Raw genomic sequence first — 22,441 nt, 5'->3', positions numbered from 1 at the left:
TCATAGAAATAAAAATACCTATGTATTTGGTTCAAAATACTGGCCTTAGAATTGTTATTATAATTAGTGTCAATTGATAGACAATCTTTTTGCAATTGTCTCTGAGAAACATCTGTGAAATATGTCTCCAAAACAGTCTGGTTACTGACTGTCAAACACAGACTCAAATACTTGTAGCCCTTAAATATAGTATTCTGCCTTCATGTGTACTTGCGCTTTCTCTCTGAAAGCTGTCAAACATCCTTCTAGTGATTTCCTTCTTCTTGTCTTCCTGACCCAACAACCCAATATGACATATCCTTAAGGTATGTTTTAAGATTCTTCTCCATGAGAACTCTTCACTCTTTTCAAATCTCCTTCTGCATTTGTAATTCAAAGTCTGTAATTTACATTAGCTGCAGGTTTCATTTTTTTGTTTGTTTGTTTTAATGACTTACACAATTTAGTCTCCTCTCCCCAGTTGTACTTTCATATCCTTAAGGGCAACAATGCACATTAATCGATTAATAGTCCCTGCCGAAGCCATTCTTCTTTTAGGTTCATTAAAGGCAAAACAGAATAAGTTCTGTGTCGTAAAGCACACACATCAGAAATCATTGGTGATTTAGACTTAATATTCTGAAACCAGCTGGGCTTCCTCTAGACATACCACTGTTGGCTACTGGCCTCTCTTAACTCAACATTTTTGAGCTGCTGATTTGTGTCATCTAATTTGGCTAAACAGCAGAGAGCCAATGACAAAATCCTAGATGTGTCACCACAAGTTAGGCAATAAACAATGAAAACTGTTGAGTCTCTAAAGCCTGTCTCAGTCACACAGTTAACATGTTTTAAACCCCACTTTAGCCAAACAGTGAGCATATTTATTGGACATTTTCACTATGTCAAGGCAGAGTTTTTCTCCAACTGGCTGTGACTGTGTACCCCAAATTCTCTGTTTTAATTCATTTTTCCACAAAAATCTACAAAGTGTTCTATGTGACAGTATCAAACAATAGAGATACATTAGAATGAGGAGGTTAGGAGCAAGGGCTTCTGACCCAAACCGTGGAGATCAGCTGTATTGCTTACTCCCAGTGTGGACTTGGGCAGATTACTCAATTTTTCTGAGCCTCAGTTTTCTTATCTCTAAAATGGGAATGATAAAAACAATGAAGTTGTAAAAAACACTTTAATATACGTGAAGAAGTTAAAATAATATGTGCTACTTAGCAAGGACTATGTAAGCATTAGCTTTGAATTATCTATTGACAGTACTATAGTATTATTAAATTTTAGTAATATTACTTATTTTTAGTAAATACATCACATTAAAATACTTTAAAACATACTTAAAAGCCTCAGTGTGTGTCCTGTGGGATAACTGGCCTGTATAACACAACGGATTGATTGACTATAAAGGGAAAATAGGCAAACTGCAATAGAAGCAGTGTAAGGAGTGCCTCAGTTGCTGAGGGAGGGAGTCAAAGGAGTGTCATAGAAAACGAGAGTTTTGAAGAAGGGAACGTTTTTTACATTCAAAGCCAAAGGAAGCAATTTCTAGGCAGAAAGAACTTTTGTGCAACAAAATTGTGCTAGTGACAACATATACAGCTGAAATAGAGCACTGAGAGGCAGTGTCTGGCCTCTGCAAGGTTACATGAGAAGATGAGACCCATGACAACCATAGCAATAGACAGAGTGTAATGAATTTCATGTCAGTACTGATAACCATGCAATTGTATTTATTCTTTATTATCATTTCTTCCTTTTATCAGCTTTACATGGTGGATATTTCATCCATTTACATTTTAAAAGAATTAGTGGTAGAATGAGAGGTATTCAACAGAAATTTATCTATGAATTTTATGAAATTAACAGCAAAGTATGTTTATTTAAATAGGAACCTTGAACCTTTATTGAGGAGCCATTTCAGACACATACTAACGGAAGAGTAGATTTTGTAAGAGGAAATTTAAAGTTTCAGTGGTGGTGTTATGTGCATGGTCCCCAAAAACAGTATTTTAAAAAAGCATCCAAGGCTGAGAATCGTTTTATTAAAGTGAACTTGTCTTTTCTTCTCTGAAATGTAACAAATCTGAAGTGGTTGTTTGTGGTGGTTACTCTATCGTACTATATATATATTCAAGCAAAAGGTAGATTTAGATAGATGGACGACAGATAGATATGAATAGATAGATCTATTTTTGCTATCAAACATGCTAGTTATTAATAAAATATCTATGAAAATTTATTCAATTAATCTCTGAAATTATTTTTGACAATTTATCAAAATAAAACTAAAACCTTGGTAAACATTTATCAGTCTAGTAGGAATTACTGGCTTGAATATGGTATCTAAAGTATATATTCCTGTAAATAATCAAGATTGAAAAAGACATAAGAAAAAGAAAGGTGGTCAGCAAAATTTGGAGAAACAGGTGTGTTATTCTTCTACCAATTATCTCAATCTTATCGACCTTTGCTTCCATTTAAGCTATTCTGGTCCATTCTGTTTGCTTTTCATTCTGTTTGTGGATGTCTTTTCATTTCTGCTCTTTTGTTGACTTTTGGCTCTTATTCCACTGAAGTTCAGAGCTCCCTGACTGCTTCTCCCACTCCTCTACAGGAGTAGCAGTCCTCATACTCAGAACTAAGTGGAAATACTAACCAAGCTATCCAAATAGCTCAGACGGATGCATTTACACATGTGAACCGTTCATAGATTGCTTCTGTTTTCTACTGTACTTGTAGCATCTGTCCTGTGAATGTTGTCAGTCACATTCCAGCTACCGTCGTAGTTACGTCCAAGAACATTCACTCCCTTCAGGCAAACAATCAATTTAACTGACTTCTTTCCCCACTGACTTGACTGATCAGTGGAGTGACAAGCATAGTTGCTTCGGAACTTTACAGAAATTGTCTTGGAATTTGTGGTTTAAAATCATGGCTGAGGCCAGTTCTCTAATGCTTATGCATCTGGTGCGGTTATTAAAGACTCTCTCTAAGAGTGAGTGGCAGAGCAGCTTTAAAACAATTACAAGCATTTAAAAAGTAATTACCAGAGAATTCCAGTGCAAGCGAAATATCTATTTTGACTACCATGAACAACACTGTACAAACATTTCTCCCTCTCTCTCTGTCATAGATGTGACTATCCATTTCACAGAAGATTTAATTACAAATTTGTCTTCCTTATCTTCTGGGCTCACACAGCTGCCTGAGAAAAACAGAAACAGTGCAGGTAATGGTGACGGACGGGTAAGAGTCTAGAGAAGTAGAAAGTAAAGATCTAAAGTTGGGGGGATTTTTAATTTTTATTAGACATAGATGATGTCCTGTAACCATTAACCTACAAATGTATTAATAATTCATTAATAACTAATATATTCTGAGAAAAATTGATCCATCAAAACATAAAGCTGTTCCTTTTGTTGATATATCTCTCTATAGATATAAATATATATGTTTATATTTATATATACAAAATGAATGAGATTTTCAATTACTTTTTGTGTTTGTTTTTATTTTCTTTTTTCTTCTTGAAGCAGGTTATACTACCTTTCAGTACATGCTCCTATAAATATGGGCACATATGTATAATATATCTGATTTATTTACTGTTTAATCTTAAATTCCACACTTCATACTATACTTTGTGGAAGTTAAATTAAGGCATAGGATGCTATGTGCTTTTTAAATTTATTTGAACACCCTTCTTTAAGGATCCTAGAAGCCTCTGGGCCTGTGCTAGACAATAAAGGAACCACTACCACATGTTGCTATAAAGTATTTGAAATGTGGGTGGCATAAATTGAGAGAAGTGCTGGAAGTTTAAAAAGTGCACTAGATTTCCAAGACTTAATTCACAATAAGACTGTGAAATACCTCATCAGTAATTTTTATATTGATTATTTGTTGAAATGATTAACACTCTGGGGCTAGGTGTGGTGGCTCACACCTACAATCCCAGCACTTTGGTAGGTGAAGGCAGGGGGATCACCTGAGGTCAGGAGTTCAAGAGCAGCCTGACAACAGAGTAAAGCCTTGTCTCCACTAAAAATAAAAAATTAGCTGAGCGTGGTGGCACATGCCTGTAATCCCAGCTACTTGGGAGGCTAAGACAAGAGAGTCGCTTGATCCTGGGAGGCAGAAATCACACTGAGCCAAGATTGTGCCACTGGACTCCAGCCTGGGTGACAGAGCAAGACTCCGTTTCAAACAAACAAAATACTTTGGATATATTGATTTGAATAAAATACATATTGAAATTAATTTTACCTTCTTTTTCTACTTAATATGACAACAATAAATTTAAAATTTCCTATGTGGTTTGCATAGTATTTCTATTTGATAGCATTGGTCTAGGTGAGGATAGGCTGCATCATGAATTCATAAAGGCACTGTGAGAAAGGGCTGCTCATTCTGGAAGATTTTGGCCTCAGAGGAGTTGGAAGCTGGCACTTTTGCAGGGATCGAAATTGAATACTGACTGCATTCTTAATTAGTCTTGGAGTTAGATGCTACTTAGGTCCACAATGATGTCCACTGAGTAAATTTTTGGCAGAAAAATACTGCCATTTCAGTTACAGAATAAAATATTGAGTCTGTCAAAGAGAACATTTAGTTTGAGGGAACAGAAGTGGAGGGAGAGAAGAAATAGTAAAGAAAGCTAAAACATCAACAGAAATTAACCACTAAATACAGAAAGCAAACAATTGCCTAGTTTGGTACAATTTAGGTATAGAAAAGAGAGCTAAATAATTTGATAAATTATGTACTTAAAGCCAAGAATAAATCTAGATTCCCAATGACCCATGAAATGGTTATGTGGTTTAGCATAAACTAGTGTATTTTGTTCCTGTAGTATGATTTGGGGAAATTTTACCAATCTTTTGTAAGATTTCATCCCCACTGGTCCTTACTACTACAGATAATTTCAACTGCTATGCTGCAATGTTTTTCTTTTTCCCCCTTGATATAGTTTGGATATTTAACCCTGCCCAGATCTCATATTGAAATGTAGTCTACAACATTGGAGGTAGGGGTCTGGTGGGAGGTGTTTGGGTCATGAGAGAGGCTTCCTCATGTCTTGGTGCTGTCCCTGCAACAGCAAATGAGTACTCTCGAAATCTGGTTGCTTGAACGTGTCACACCTCCCACTCCACTCTCTCTTGCTCCTGCTCCCACCATGTGATATGCAAGCTTCCACTTTGCCTTCTGTCATGAGTAAAACCTCCCCTGAGTTCCCCTCAGAAGCTGAGAAGATGCTGGCACCATGCGTGTACAGCCTGCAGAACTGTGACTCAATTAAACCTCTTTTCCTTATAAATTATCCAGTCTCAGGTATTTCTTTATAGAATGCAAGAACAGCCTATCATACCCCTCTGGTTAGGGGTAGTACTATACTCTTTGAGAGTAAACTTCTCAGCAGTAAATTATCTCAGTACCGTAGCTAATGACTTAAGAGAGAGAGAGAGAGTTTAGCATAATATAACACAGTAACAAGTAATCACAGAGTGGAAGACTAATGCCAAATATAAAAGATAGTTCGCTCTAATAATCACAGAAATGTATTTTACAATATCTCATCAAAAATAGGCAGAAAATTACCATATCCAATCAGTCAAATTGAAAGCCTGGCTCCTGTCTAACAATTCCTTGTTTGGGGACCACCTTCCATTCTTGTGAAACACACTGGAGCATGCTTGTCATGAAAATGTAATGCTTCTCCTTGAAATGATAATCCTTGTTGCCACTTTATCATCCCAATGACCCTTCTAATGAAAGTTTCATTAAAATAATGGCATTCTTTGTGACGTTTGGAGAAATAAACTCTTCTGAAATGGATAAAACCCTAAATTATTTCCAAACATCACAACACTTCGCTACAAGTCAGTCAATGGCATGTGTGGTCAATTTATGCAGGAAAACAATCAATAAGCAGGACCACTTCTGCTTCTGTAGGTCTAGTATGGATTACTGGACCTGGATTATATATGGATTCTAATATTTTATGAACAAGATGAGTTTAATAATCAATAGTTTCACGTGATTCAGAGAAATTTTTTTTTACATTTAGTTTCGTGTATTTGACTTACCATTAGCAGTTTATTATAAATGACATAACTCAGGTATAGCCAAATGAAAGAGATGCAAAGCATGGTCAAGGTATAGAACTAAGGAAGAAGTATGGAACTTCCATGACCACTGTGAGCACACCATCCTTGCAGCATCTTGATGTGTTCATCAATCCAAAAACTCCAGAACATCTTTAAGCATAGCACTTGCTTATATTATTACATATTTTAAATGTATTCTCATCTTATTAATGTATTTGAATTAATTTTTAATCAGATTCTTTCGTTAACTTCTGTACATCTGCACTACCCACAGCTTCAACCTAAATTTTTATTAACAGCTAGTCAGTATAATCTCTGAGTGCCTGAATTGCTGGACTGGGTCCTTGTCTTTACAGACAATATATGCCTCTTGTCTTTTATCCTGAAATACTACTTTTCATGTTGACACTCAACCTAGGAGATCACACTTCCCCTACTTCATCTCTGTAGTTTGGATTAAAATATCTGTCTTTATGCTTTCTCAGAACTGTCCATGGCTCTTCCTACACAGAACTTGAAATGATCTTTTTACATGTCTGTTACTTGAAGTCAGTATTCCTCATAAAATATGGACCATCTGGCTACATCACTAGTACTTTGGTATCCTAAGTATTAGTGATGTACTTCCAGGCTACCACTTGGAATATGGAAGATGCTTAAAATACTATTGAGGTTTTTACAAAGAAATACTGGCAAAATTAAATCATTGTTTGGGCATGAGATTCTTCTCTGTTCTTATTCCTCATGCTTTGTATTGTCTTTCCAATAAAGCGTTTAGAAGTGCATCAGATATGCATATCATTCGTGCTATGAACATGAGGAGTATGAGAGAGGAGAAAAAAAAACATTACTTAGTGCTGATGAGTCCTCTTGACAAGATAAAACACTTAATGAGTATTTACTCCCAGAGTGAACATGGTGAGATGGGAGACACACATTTGTGATTCCTACAGTTTGCCTCAGTTTTCATGTGTCTCCCAGAATGTGAACATCTTGCTATAACAGTGTGGGATTCTATTTAACTATACATCTATCTTTCTAATCTCTCTGAGAGAAAAAACAATTAAAAACTCACTTTGGTCACCACAAAGTAAGTACTTTTCTATTCCAATACATAGGAAATACTGTCTGGTCATAAATATTGAAGAATGGTATTTTGAATCCCAATTTAGCATGTCTTTGAGAGTATTAGATGCCATGGATTGTCTCTGTTCCTTGTAGTGATTATATGTGTGAACTTTTCATATCAGATGGATATATAGTCAACACCTGGTTCTATCACAGACTAGCAGTTAAATAAAGAAAATTATATAATCTATGGCTTCCAGTTTTCTTATCTGCAAAATGGAGACAATGGGATTGTTGAAAAATTAAAGTATGATTATACGGAATAGTTCACTCAATAGATCCTACTAAGTATTCTCCTATATATAGGGCTCTGTAATGACAGTGCATTTAGTTATTAGTGTTACTAATTTTTTTTCTAATTCTTTTGCTGTCCTGTGTTTCTGACTTGATACTCTGAAACTCCTTAAGCAAATCTCCTTTTTCTGGTCATCACTTTTCTGCAAAGTCCCATTATCCCATAGTGACAGTAATTTTCTCAAGTCTACTGAACAGTGTATTTTGATAATTATATTTTATTTGTTTGTTTATTTTGAAACAGGGTCTTGCTCTGTTGCCCAGGCTGGAGTGCAGTGGCATGATCTCAGCTCACTGCAACCTCTGCCACCAGAGTTCAACCAATTTCCCTGCCTCAGCCTCCCAAGTAGCTGGGACAAGTGCATACTGCCACACCTGGATAATTCTTTTATTTCTTTAGTAGAGATGGGTTTTCACCATATTGGTCAGGCTGATCTCAAACTCCTCACCTCAAGTGATCTGCTCACTTCAGCCTCCCAAAGTACTGCTCTTAGAGGCCTGAGCCACCACACCCCACTAATAATTATATTGAAATTAAAAGGGGAAATTTTGATTTTTAGAAACACTAAGCATTTCTAATGCTTAAAAGTTCATCTGTATATTCTTCATGTCATATTCTCCATGGAAACTATTTTTATTTTTATTTTTATTTTTTTATTTGATTTTTTTTTTTTTTTTTTTTTTTTTGAGACTGAGTTTCGCTCTCGTTACCCAGGCTGGAGTGTGATGGTGCGATCTCGGCTCACCGCAACCTCCGCCTCCTGGGTTCAGGCAATTCTCCTGCCTCAGCCTCCTGAGTAGCTGGGATTACAGGCAAGCGCCACCATGCCCAGCTAATTTTTTGTATTTTTAGTAGAGACGGGGTTTCACCATGTTGACCAGGATGGTCTCGATCTCTTGACCTTGTGATCCACCCGTCTCGGCCTCCCAAAGTGCTGGGATTACAGGCTCGAGCCACCACGCCCAGCCTATTTTTATTTTTAAAATAATTTCTAAAATTCTGAAAATAAAGAAATGAATAAACACCCCATCATTAATATTCTTATTCATTAACCTACTAGAATATAAAATACATTTCACAATCATTTTGGGATTCGTATACTGTATTATTGATCTGCAGGAACCTTCACAAGAAAAACATTGGTCTATGTTTTTTGGAATGAGAAAAATGTCATTTGTCACTTAAATCTTATTCATCCAATTTTTCACTCTACTTGGAATAAGAACATTAATTTATTTATCATTTATAAAATTGATATGCTTTGACAACTTGAAATTTATGACTAAAAATATAAATGAAAAAAATCATTGGTAGATTTGCATGTCCTCAAATTACAAAGCATGATTTTAAAGTTGGGTTATGGCCATTTAGAGAAGAATTGATCACATAAAGATGCTATGTTCAATACTGCTCTAATAAGAGATTTATCTTAGATTCATGTTTCTAAAATTAATGATTAATTAGTTTAATTTAGTATAATATCTCATGAAGGCCCTGTCCTCTGTTCTCAAATTTCTTCTTTTAAAGAGTAGCTTTAGCACAGGAAGAACTAATTAAGATTCAAGTTCATGCAAATTCCCACTAGCAATAATCTTTTATTTGCAATATTTCTAGTGTACACATTAGTGACTTTCCTATTCCAGAGACATTGTGACATCTTAGCATTATCCATTGCTCAACATGTGAAATTAGCTTACATTTTTTTCATATCTTTTTGGGAAAGTTATCTTTCATCTAAAGATCAGGAATAATGAGCATTTAGTTGAATGACATTCTACCTTACAGTCCAAAATGAACCCAATTTGAAGGTCAATTTCTTCCTTTCTTTGTTAATAAAAAATTAGCTCATTTAGTTTGTGGTCAGATCACTAATAGATTCTCAATTATAGTCCCTCCAATTGCTTCAAATTAGTTACCTCTCATTTTCAAGAATCACCACCTGCAGATGAGTTGTCAGATGCCTCCATTCATGTTCATCAATTGTGCTGCTGACCTGTTATTGCAAAGAAAAAGTAACTCCTGAGTACAGATTCACAAGAAGTCAGATTCATCCAGGTGCTAATTAAAATAGTTTATTTAGTCCAACACCAGAGGTATTGAATAAAAATCTGTAAATGGAGACAGAAAAAGCTACATTTTAAATATTCTTAAGGTATTTGCTAATAATTTTCTTATGTATAAACACATAACAGATAAAGTCAATGGGTAGATACCCCAACTGAGAAATGCCCACCAGCAAAGTTTGTTAACATGTGACTAAGTGGCCACCTATATTGAATCACATATTTTCAGTTCTGGGTTATGAGCTATACATGCCGGCTGGTCAGGAATATTACACAGTGGTTGGAAATACCCATAGCAAGGGTAATAGCTATATTAATTATCAATGTGGAGTATCTTACAAAAGTAAACTAACGTCAACATTGAAACTAGCTGAGGAGGAAAGTAATGCCTATTTTACAAAGTATAGATAAAATAAACAAGTGTTCATCTTGTAAACAAGCCATGTTTGCATCTTTATGAAATCAGCCTTGCCTAAGCTAAATGTGGTACTTGGACCAGCAGCAGAGTCATCACCTGGGAACTTCTTCAATATCCGGAATCTCAGATCACACCCCAGACTGGCCAACTCAAACATGCAGCTTAACCAGATGCCCACATGATTCACATTCCCATAAAAGCCTGAGAGGCGCAGGCCTAAGAAAACTTTATTCATTTATGAAAAGAAGTCACATCTGCCTTTTCACCACTTTTTTTTGCTTATCGTTCTGTCTTCTTAGCATGCCCTCCTCATCCTAATTTTAATTTTGGATTCCATCTCTTATATGATGCCTTTCTAAGGAACCAGGCAAGACCTATATGAACTTTAATTTACTACTTCTTCTACACTAATTTGTATTTATGGATTTTTTAGTTGAGAAAAAAATGCCGTGTTCATGTACATTTGTATCTTTAGCAGTCAGCACTGTGCTTGTTTTATAATTGGTGATTTATAAAATTTCATGGATTAGAAAAATCCAGATATTTGGAAATCAAGTGATGTAGTCAAATGTATAAATTAATCATAAATAGATTATGATGTTGAATGCAGAGGTCTGCTGTAAAATCAACTCGATCGACATTGAAAGTTAACAAAATTATATCATAATAATGATGATTACTTTATTTTTATTTCCATTATACATCCATTACTGTTCAAAGGTCTTTCAAATTGACACAAACTAACACTAGAATTTCCACAAATTAGACAAAATTTCTATTTATTTACATAATCTTTATTTTGTAAATTGAAGATACAAAGAAAATTATACTTTCAATAGAGAAGTAAATGTATGACTTAAATAGAAATTATTTGCATTTATTTAAAACAATTGCCGGGCACGGTGGCTCAAGCCTGTAATTCCAGCACTTTGGGAGGCCGAGGTGGGTGGATCACGAGCTCAAGAGATCGAGACCATCCTGGTCAACATGGTGAAACCCTGTCTCTACTGAAAATACAAAAAATTAGCTGGGCATGGTGGTGCGTGCCTGTAATCCCAGCTACTCGGGAGGCTGAGGCAGGAGAATTGCCTGAACTCAGGAGGCGGAGGTTGCGGTGAGCCGAGATCACGCCATTGCACTCCAGCCTGGGTAATAAAAGTGAATCTCAAAAAAAAAAAAACAAACAAAAAACTCTGCTGCATTTTCTGATTAGTTCTTCTAAGTAACTACTACTGTAGTTATTAGAATGGTACAAGAGTAATTGTGGATCTTGCCATTGAAAGTAATAGCAAAAACCGCAATTACTTTTGCACCAACATAGTAATCTCTCTTTTGAAATTGCATCTCAAAGAAAATGGCTAAATGCTTCTATAGCTAGAAATTTGGAACTAGAAAATATATATATCTAAGTTACAAATTTTATTTAAAATAGTGTATGAGCTTATGCAGAGAGTATTATAAAATGTCAAATTCCCTCCTGAGAATTTTTTCTCAGGTAAATAAATGTACATTAAGGAAAAATAGTGGCTTTAAAGGGGAAGATGTTAGATTAAAAGTGACTTTTATTGTTCTTTTTTTGTTTGAATCTCTACAGTAAACAAGTATTTTTTAATAACACCTTTTAAATGAAATGCAACAAAAAGTATCATCTAAACACCAGGAAATATTCATTAAACTACACATGTATAATAAAGACATAGCTTTGAGCTACAGCTACACAGTTTTTGAACGTGATTATTCTCTCTCTCCTTAATGACAAATTCAGTCAGGTAAATGTCAAATTAGTAGGCACTCTGGCAAACCTTGTTAAACGTAACCAGTATGACTTATTTCTACTGTTTTAAATCTACCTGATGAGATAGGATTCATATCTTTAGATTTTAAAGTATTTATATGAACAGAGTTTAAAAAAAAATAGAACTTACAGTGCAAATTCCTGATTTCTCACAGAATTCTTTCTACCAGCCCCAACCTCACTGTTCCATTTTCATGTTTGAAAGTTATTGAAATAGTTTCAAAGTGAAGGCTTAACCTGCTATTTCCCAATTTAGGTATAAAACTCCTGCTTATCTCTCACCTCCTCTTTCCTCCCGATTCTTTCTCATATTTTATATAAGATCTTATATAATCAAACTCTACCTCATGTTCTATTAATTTTTAATATTTCACTTTGCTTCCTACTATGTGAGAAGAAAATGTTAACATCCTTTTATTTCTCTCTAAAGGGTGGCAGAATATGGCAGCCCGAAATATGCTACTTTGGCATAAGGATTATTTTGATTTAAAGGCCATTGAGATGAAGGAGATATAAGAAATATTCTCTTCTTTCCCACTATTTGTCCAAAGGCAGGACAAACATTTACAAAGGTGTTCTTCATCAGTCCTCTACCAAGAAGGACAGAAGTTAATCACCAGGAGACAACTTTTGATGCTCATCAGCCTGGAGCTCACACCAGAGGCATCTACATAACAACCTTGACTCACTAGCCTTTATCTACCACTAGTTTCCCATAAAGTTACCTTTTCACAATTTGCAGCCCCTAGATGCTCAAAATCCTTTTCCTTGGTCCTGTCACTTCTCTAAAAATGTATCATTCTTTGTTGGAGATGATATGTAAGCGAGAGTTCTAAGCTGCCTCCTTGAGAGTTATTCATCCCTGAGTTTTCTCCCATGTACATATAAAATATATGTGTTACTAATCTTGTGGGTTTTTTTCTCTTATTAGTCTATCTTTTGTTATAGGAGTTCTAGTTCAAGAGAACTCAGAAGAGGAGAAGAAAAAATATCTTTTTCTCTCCCACGTCTTCAAGTATCCTCACTTTTTTTATTCACTAGCTTTTATGAGATATACTGTTTCATTTCCAGAGCATGTGTGTATTTATATTTGTTCTACTGATCAAACGTGTTAGAGACGTGTCTATTTTCTTAGTATTTGTGAGAACTAGCTACTGGATTTGTTTGTTGTTGCTTTTCATAGCATTCTTCTTCCCTCTTTTTCAGTTGTCTTCTACTGACTATAAAACACACTTTTCCGCCAAAGTCAATTGTTTTCTTTTTTCGGTCAGTTTATATAGGTTTTTGTCATCCATGTTGCTTGTGGCTCTTTGTTAACCATTTATATATAAGAATGAGAATAGTGCTCATAATTTGAAAATTCCCCCACCACCTATTCTAACAATGGAATTCCGGAATCTGTCCCCTTTTTAAATATCCCCTTCTATTAAGAAAATGGCAGAATATCAATGTTCATGGACAGAGTTTGAAAATGATGCAAGATTTTTCTTCTGGGTCACTTTGCAAGCTGGGGACTTGGAGCTGGTGATGCCCTCCCCAGGCCCTGCTCAGCCATGTCGGCTGCCCCAGCTCAACTGTGTTATATAACTTGTACCCATGTTCAGCACTTACTAAGCTCTTGTCGCATGCCCAAGAAGAATGAGCGTACCCTAGACACTGAAGGGTGAAGAGGGCAGAGAAGAATTTTATTGAACAATGAAACGGCTTTCAGCAGAGAGGGAATGCAGTAGTGTCCTCCTACACAAAGGTGGGAGAGTCCCCTATGTGGCTGGATCGCGAACTTTTATGAACTCATAATGAGGAGTGCACGCTGATTGGTTTGTGAGTGTGCAAAAAAAAAAAAAAAAAAAAAAGAAAAGAAAAAAAGAAAAAAGAGTAAAGCAAAGACACCACTCAAAGTTGGGTACAACAGTGTAGAAAAACCAATTAGGAAGAGATAGGTATATGTAAAATAGATGAACGGTAGGGACCAATTAGAGGAAAGCCTGGCAAATAGGAAAACAAGTTCTGGATCTGCTCAGAGGATACAACTTGTAGCTCAACTTTCAGGCTTTAAACTGTCTTCTGTTTGGAGGTGGGATTTCACTGAGGACTCACCCATCTGCCTACACATTTGGTTACTTCCTGATGCTCTCAATGACGATCTTGAGTTTAACAGTTAGAGAACTAGTTATTACACCCCTTCCCCCCAAAATTCTAAAATAAAAGGAATTCTGCTTTTTGATGTTCACGCTAACAATTGGAGTCCTACTTCACCACAGTCAGCTAAACATGGTTAATGCATTGTCTTCGGATTTTCGGCATAGATGAAAACACCAGGCTACTGGTAGGTCTTATTGAATTACCAGGGGATGAGGAGTCACGGTGAGAGGTGGAGGCCCTTGAGAGCCTCTGCTTCCATGAACAGCTTTCCAATAAATTCCCATTTGTTCAGCTTCTTTCTCACCCCATCATCCAGCACTGTGGACACCAACACCAAAATCTTTCTGAAGTTCATTCATTGTATCCGCCTTGCATTATTCTGGCTGCCAAATCTTATTAATTTTATTCTTTTTTAAATACAAATCTATCATTAAGCTTCTATAAACTTTCCACTGTTCTGAGTGTTGAAACATCTGGTATACACATGGATCTCTCATTATTTTTTCTACTGTTGTGGGCTTATTTTATTTATTTTCTTTTCATGTCATTGCTTCATATGAGTGAGGTCTTAGAAGAAAGGGAAGACAAATACATGTGCTTATAGGCCATCGTGAACTATCTGTCTTTATCAATTATTTGTTCAATTGAATAAAATCACAGTTTTTTAGGTAGTATACATGTATATAAAATAGATGTGTGGTATCAGTTAATAAAAATGGTTAAGTATTAAAATTTATATCTAAAGAATCATATCAGGTCCAGATTATAAGCTAGAATGAATTTTAATACAGAGTGCTACTAAGAATCTCAATGAGATCTAGGACTTCCTGAAAAATTACCATATATTAAATATATTATGCCATAACTAATGATAATCATAATAATTTCTACTTTAAAAATTGGTATGTATTTTCTAAAGTTGAGCTGAGTAAGGTTTCCTTCTGATTCTCCTGGGTTCCTTTTAACATGATTTTATGTTATCCTTATGCAAATGAAATGCATGTAAAAAATATACCCAGCTGAATCAGACACATAATTAAGCATTCTATATTTAGAATATATAGAATGTATCAGTAACACTGCCATGCATGCTTTTACAATGCAAGGGAATGTATTAAACATTTCACAGGTCTGAGATTACATGATGTTGACATCAATTCCATGTGGTAGGTAAAATATTTACCCTTGTTTTACAAATCAGGAAACTAAGACTCAGACTCGCTAAGGAATCATATGTATTAGTTCTCCAGTGGTAGGGACTTCCCAACTCCACAGCTTTGGCATCTATGGGGAGAAAAGGCTGAGAGTCTCTTGAAAGCTTTTAAGGCCAGTCTGAATAAACAGAACTGGGATTGTAGAAGCCTGAGGTTGAACAGTGGCAAGCTATGAACCCCTATCCCTTTCCTGGATGTAGCCACTATGGAGTCAACCCCTCAGAAAGAGAAGGGAGGCTTTATCTAAGGTATGGTGCCATGCTACAATTGATAACTCATGGCCTAGACGGATTATCCCGTGGCAGATATGTTAAAGCTAACATAAAACTTTCTAATTTTTTGTTTGTGTGTGCTCAGACTGAAGAGACAGTACCCAACCCTGGCCTTTCTGATATAGGGACAGACCCAGATGCAGAGATTGGCCAAGAAACAAACCAATCTGTACTATTCCAAGCACACTGACTCTCTTCCACACTCACTCCCAGAACCCTAGCGTTCCCAGCCTTGCCTCCCTAGGCTTTCAAAAACAACAAAAAGTAATTTGGACAGAAATTACCTGTCAAATGCAAACGATGCTTGTCTATATTCTGCTATAAAACATGCCTAGGTACATCTGGGATGGTTTTTACATGCTCATTCCAGCTACCATCCAGAGGTCATTTAAAAAGCATAATTTCACAAATTTATAGTGTCATGACAAGTGCCAAATAATGATTTTATTTTTATAAATGTATGCATTACTGAGCATTATATTACTTAGTTTATTTGAAATTAATATTACATTTTCCAAAATGTGTTACTTGTTGTATTTTGAAATTAACATGTCTCCATAATGCCTATAAAAATTTTATTAATTTAAACTCTTTTACAATAATAGATTTTCTCTAACAAAATCTATTATGCCTTTTAAAACATGTATTTAATTATGTGTTGTCCTCTTAGACTTTTATTATTTTATATAGAGAAAATGATTGTCATAAATTATATTTGAAACACAGAATACAACTCAGTAATAAAAGAGAATGAACCATTGATACACATAACAGCTTGGATGGGTCTCAAGAGCATTAGGGTAAAAGAAAAAAAGCTAATTACAAAAGGTCACATAATACATGATTCTATTTACAGAACAAGTGACACAATCACAGGGACAGAAAAGAGATTAGCAGTTGCCAGGGTCTAGGGATGCTGAGAAGGGGGTAGTATTGTAAAGGGTACAAATGATCTTCCTAGTGATAGATTAATTTGATTTCTTAATTGGTTTGATGGTTACACAGAAATCTGCAGGTAATAAAATGGCCTAAAACTGTATATACATATTGAACCTATATGAGTTTCTTGGATTTGACATTGTATTATAATTATGTAAGATGAAGCAATCATTGGAGCAAACTGCATATAGAGTGCGTATGACCACTTGACACAACTTTCTGTAAATCTGTGATTATTCAAAAGTGCATAAAATTTTTAAAAATTGAGGTTGGGCCTGGTGGCTCACACCTGTAATCCTAGCACTTTGGGAGGCCAAGGTGGGTGGATCACCTGAGGTCAGGAGTTCGAAACCAGCCTGGCCACAACATAGTGAAACCCAGTCTCTACTAAATATACCAAAAATTAGCCAGACATGGTGGTGCATATCTGTAATTCCAGTTACTTGAGAGGCTAAGGCAGGGAAATTGATTGAACTACGAAAGCATAGGTTGCAGTGAGCTGAGATCGCACCACTGCACTCCATCTTGGGAAACAGAGCAAGACTCTGCCTTAAAAAAAACGAAATAAATATTTAAATGTAAAAATGCATTACATTTAGAGGAAATAACAAGATTTACTAGAACAATGTATATTTCCTTGACACACCTACTAGAGAGGCAACATAGCATTTTGGCCAAGAATGTGGACTGTAGAGGTGGAACACTTATATCCATTGTGACTGGGTAAATTGTTTTAACTTTCTGTCCCTCCATTCTCTCATCTATAAATTTTAGTTAATGATAGTACCTACCTTATAGGGTTACTATTAAGATTAAACTTGTTACAAATTGTAAAGCATATAAACAGTTACTGAAGCACCATAAGGGCTATAAGAAGGCTTGTTAGGTAAATACAAATGCAGACTGTAACATTGTTACTATGGATATTGTAAGTAATTCATGCAATAAACATTTGTTGATTGCCTATTATAAGGTAGAATTATTCAAAGTACTGGAATTAGAGCAGTTAAAAAAGTAAAGGTCCTGTCCTTACCTTGGCGTTTATATTCTAGAGGAAAAAAAAAATAAAATCAACTGATAGGTGATGTCATATCAACTAAAGCTAAAAGTAGGAAAGGAAATGACACAGGAAAGCAGGGTGAGGGCTAGAGAATGATAAAGGATACTGTTTGCATGCAGTGGACAGGGCAGTGGACAGGAAAGCGTCCTCTAAGGATGAGAGATTTGAGTTGGGATGTGAATGACATGAGGTGAAAATTACCGCAGTAGGAGCACGCTTACTGTGTCCGAGGCAAAGCCTGGAGGCTGGCATGACTGTAGTGGCCAGAAAGAGCATAACCCAACAGGAGAGAGGTGGTCCGCACTGAACCATTTGAGGCCTTATAGGATATGGTATGGGCTTTGGATTATTTTTCTGAAATGGGAACTGGAGCATTTTGAGTTGGGAAAGGAAAGAACTTTATCTGCATTTTTAAAGAAACACTGTATACCTTATCACCAATACAGTAGGAGGATGTAGGAGTGAAGAGGGCAAGTAAATGTTGCCTGTTGCTCCTGTACATATTGCCGAAACTTTGCACATGTGCAGATTTGTTCTGTAAGCAAACTCATGTCACAGGGCTTTGTCGTACAGGCTATTTCATCAGCCAGATGCTAAGCCTAGTACCCAGTAGTTACTTTTTCTGATCCTCTCCCTCCTCCCACTTTCCACCCTCAAGCAGGCCGCAGTGTCTGTTGTGCTCCCTTTTGTGTCCGTGTGTTCTCATCATTCAGCACCCATTTGCAAGTAAGAACATGTGATATTCGGTTGTCCGTCCCTGCATTAGTTTGCTAAAGATAGGTCTCCAGCTCCATTCATGTCCCTACAAAGTACATTATTCTTTTTTATGACTGCATAGTATTCCACGATGTATATGTACCAATTTTCTTTATCGACTGATGGGCGTCTAGGTTGATTCCACATTTTCTGCATGCAGCTTTAATTAATACATTGTGAACTCGTATGATCAGTACAATTAAAAAGAAAAGCTTTTTGGGAAGTGAAATTGTATGTGAGGAGTAAGGACGACCAAATAGGAAGTGAATCCCTAAACTTGTTTTGCTAGAAGGGGAAGCAGAAAAATAGATCAAGAACTGGAAGGGCTATAAGTGCCCAGAATTTTTAAAAATGTATTTACCCACAAAGTGTTGGAATTACAGATACGAGCCACCACACACAGCCATTTTCTAGAATTTTAAGTAAATAGAATTAAAAAAAATATTTTGGGACTTAGACATTTTGCACCCTGTGTTAGTTGTTTATTATTATTTTCTTTTTATTGATGAATAGCATTCTGTTTTATAGATATGCCACAATCCTTACTGAGGTAGGAGGATATCTGTGTACCTGGTGATCAGTATTTGGGCCATTTCCAGCATTAGGATATTAAAAATAAAGCTGTTGTAAACATTCAGTTAAAAGTATGGATATACTCTTTTATTTCTGTTTTGGAAATGCCTATGAATGGAATTACTAAATTACGTAGTTAATATATTTGTAACCATTGAAGAAATTTCCTACCTGTTTTCAAAAGAGTGGTTGTACCATTACATATTCTCATAGACAGTGTATGAGAGTTCTAGTCCTTTACATCCTAGCCGATGCTTAATGGAGCCAATCTTTCTAATATAGTCATCCTAATAAATGTCTAATGGTAGCTCACTTGAACTTGCATTTCCCTAATGACAAATGATACTGAACATCTTTTCATGTACTTACTACCCTCATATCTGCTGAACTAGCAGTTTGCTCATTTAAACAAGAAATTGGTTTCTTTGTTTTAGCATTGTGTTTGGTGAGTTCTTTATATGTTCTAGGTATAATTCCTTTATCACGTATATAATTAGGAAATATTTTCTCCTAGCCTGTGATTTATCTTTTTATGTTCTCAATAGTGTCTTTCACAGAGAAAAATTTCTGAATGTTGATGAAGTTTAATTTATTAACATGCTTTTTAATAGATTGTGTTTTGGGTCCTGTATCTGAAAACCTCAGTCTAGCTAAAGGTCACAATGTTTTCTTTCATAGTCTTTTTAATAAGTTACATTGATTCAGTCTCATATTTAGGTCTGCATTCTTCTAGAGTTATTTTTTATAGTGGCATGAAGTATGTATGCAAGTTTAATCATTCTCATGAAGATATCCAAATCTTCCAGCACCATTAAAAAATACTATTTCTGCAGTCAACTTCCTCAGAAACTCTGTAAAAATAAATAAATAAATCAGATGTCCTTGTAGCAGTAGATCTAATTCTATACTTTCTATTCTGCTTTATTGATCTATTTGTTTACTTTCAGGAGAACATCAGTCTCAATTAGTACAGATATTTAATGTTTTCAAATCAAGTAGTATTAGCTCTCAAACTTTTTAAAAATTATTTCAGCTGCTCTACTTCCTTTAAATTTGCATATAAATTTTTAAATCCTTTTATAAAATGTCTACCAAAAAAAAATGTCTGCTGGATTTTGTTGGGAGTGTTTTGAATCTCTGGATCAATCTGGGGAGAACTGACATGTACCAATGCTACATCTTCTGACCTATGACAATGGTATATACTTCATTTATTTAGGTCTTCTTTACTTTTCCTCAGCAATGTTTTCCAGTTCCCAGTGTACAGCCCCTGCACATTTCCTGGTGCTGTGTGAGCCCCCCTGTCCCCATTATTTTTGGTCCTGAGAGTGTTTACTCCCAGTCATGCACTGAAGGCTTCATCTCGAACAGAAGCCCACTGGTGAGGGGGATTCCCCTCAGGAGTTCTCACCAGTGCATCTGTGGTCTCTGTCCTCTGAATTGTTGCTGCCTTGTCCCTGGACTCCCAGCTCCGTCTTCTCAATTGGGAAGTCTTCTGGGTTCTGCCTTGGATCTCCCTCCTGTGCTATGGCCTGGAAACTCTCTTAAAAAAATAGGCTGTGGCTTGTCTATTTGTTTCTTAGGGCTTGCCTTATTTGTTTTTTCTCTTTCCATGATCACTGTCATTCATTGCCTGATGTACAGTGTGGGAAAAACAATTGTTTCAGTTATTTTATCCATAATGTGATTGATTCACATGAAAGAGTAGATCTGGTTACTATTAGCCAATATGCTCAGAAGCTGAAGATTCAGAAAGGCACTATGATCTGCCATCTTCAAGCTAGAGACACAGGGAAAGCTGCTGTAGCTCCAGTACAACTCCAAAAGTCTGAGAACCATGAGAACCAGTGGTATAAATTGTAGTCCAAGTGCAGACAATGATTTTTCAACTTGAAAATGGACAGTAGTAACTTTTTCCTTTACCCTTTACCTTTTCTTTTGTTCTGTTTGGGCCTCCAGTGAATTGGCTGAGGTCTTTCACACTGGTGAGGGCAAACTGCTTTACTCAGCCTGCCAAATGAAGTATGAGTCTCATTCAGAAACACCTTCACAGTCTGATATGCTTTGGCTCTGTGTCCCCACCCAAATCTCATCTCATATATTCTATAATCCCCATGTGTGGAGCAAGGGATCTGGTGGGAGGTGATTGATTGGATCATGGGGGGCAGTTTCCTCCATGCTTTTCTCATGATGGTGAGTTTTCAGAATATCTGATGGTTTTATAAATGTCTGTCAGTTCCTCCTCCCCCTTTTCCCTGCTGCCTTGGGAAGAACGTCCTTGCTTCCCCTTTGCCTTCCTTCATAATTGTGAATTTCCTGAGGTCTCGCCAGCCATGCAGAACTATGAGTCAATTAAACCTCATTTCTTTATAAATTATCCAGTCTCAGGTATTTCTTTACAGCAGTATGAAAATGGACTAATACACAGTCACACATAGAAACATGTTTAACTAAATATCTGGGCACCCTAGGGCCCAGTTAAGTTGACACATAAAATTAATCCCTGTAAAGTTTGTGAGTAGCAGAAAGTTAGACTACACAAAGTTGACCTTTTTAGAAAGAAGTAGAGGTCAACCATTGCAATAGGAGGACTGGGGTCTTATAGAAGTCATTAGTGTTGACCATAATCTAATATGACTTGTGTCCTTATTAAAAGGGGACATTTTGAACAGAGACATGAACAGAAGGAAGGTGATATGAAGAGACATAGAGCAACCATCTACAATTCAAGGAAAGAGACCTAGAATAAGTTCTTCCCTCAAAGCCTTCAGAAAGAAGCAAGTCTGCTGACATCTTTGTTTGGGTTTGCCTCCAGAACTCTAAGACAATACGTTTCTGTTAAGTCACACAGTATGTGATATTTTGTTACAATAGCCCTAGCAAATTAATACAAAGGGTGATGGTTAGGTGCAACTATTGGAACTAAATCACACGTTATTGAAATGTGATTATTTCAGTCTTTTGGATCATTGGAGCAATCAAGGATGTCGATCAAAAAAAATTGTAGACAAACAAATTAGCAAGTTTGTAAAAATTTTGCCAGATAGACAACAATGACTGGGAAGATAATTAATACCTGTCCCAAGAAGGGCTAGCAAAGTTACTTTACACTGTAAACATCAACACTAATGACAACACTAATGAGGGTTTTTTCTTGTTTCTTGTTTGTTTTTAAAAGTAGGATAAGAAACAGGAATCTGGAAGAGGAAATGGGGAGTATAGGAGATAAAACACCACTGCTGTTGTAAGAAGCACGTAAGGAAAATGAACAACCACCACTTGAGATTGATGTAGTGGCTCATCGTTCTCTGGGTTGCCAGGTTTTTTTAAAAAACAAAAACATGAAGAGATAATTAAGAAGAGATTGGGGGTTTCATGGTTTCCCCATGGAGTAGGATTAACCCTCACATCTAAAATTTTCTTGAATGTCAAGACTAATAATGGCATATATTCACCAAGAGTTTATTAAAAAGTGTGTATGTGTGTGTGTTTCAACAGAAATTAATTCATGGACACTGACATCTGAATTTCATATTATTTTCACATGTCTCAAATTGTATTTGTCTTTTAATTATTGTTCATTTAGAAATGTAAAAAAACATTATTATCCCACACAAGCAGAAAACCCGATTTGACCCAGGCTGTACTGTGTTGACCCCTAAAGTGGATAGATTTCATATGGCTC

This window comes from Saimiri boliviensis, chromosome 5, assembly GCF_048565385.1.
Source record: "Saimiri boliviensis isolate mSaiBol1 chromosome 5, mSaiBol1.pri, whole genome shotgun sequence".
Classification (NCBI taxonomy): domain Eukaryota; kingdom Metazoa; phylum Chordata; class Mammalia; order Primates; family Cebidae; genus Saimiri; species Saimiri boliviensis.
This window is presented reverse-complemented; position numbering follows the sequence as displayed.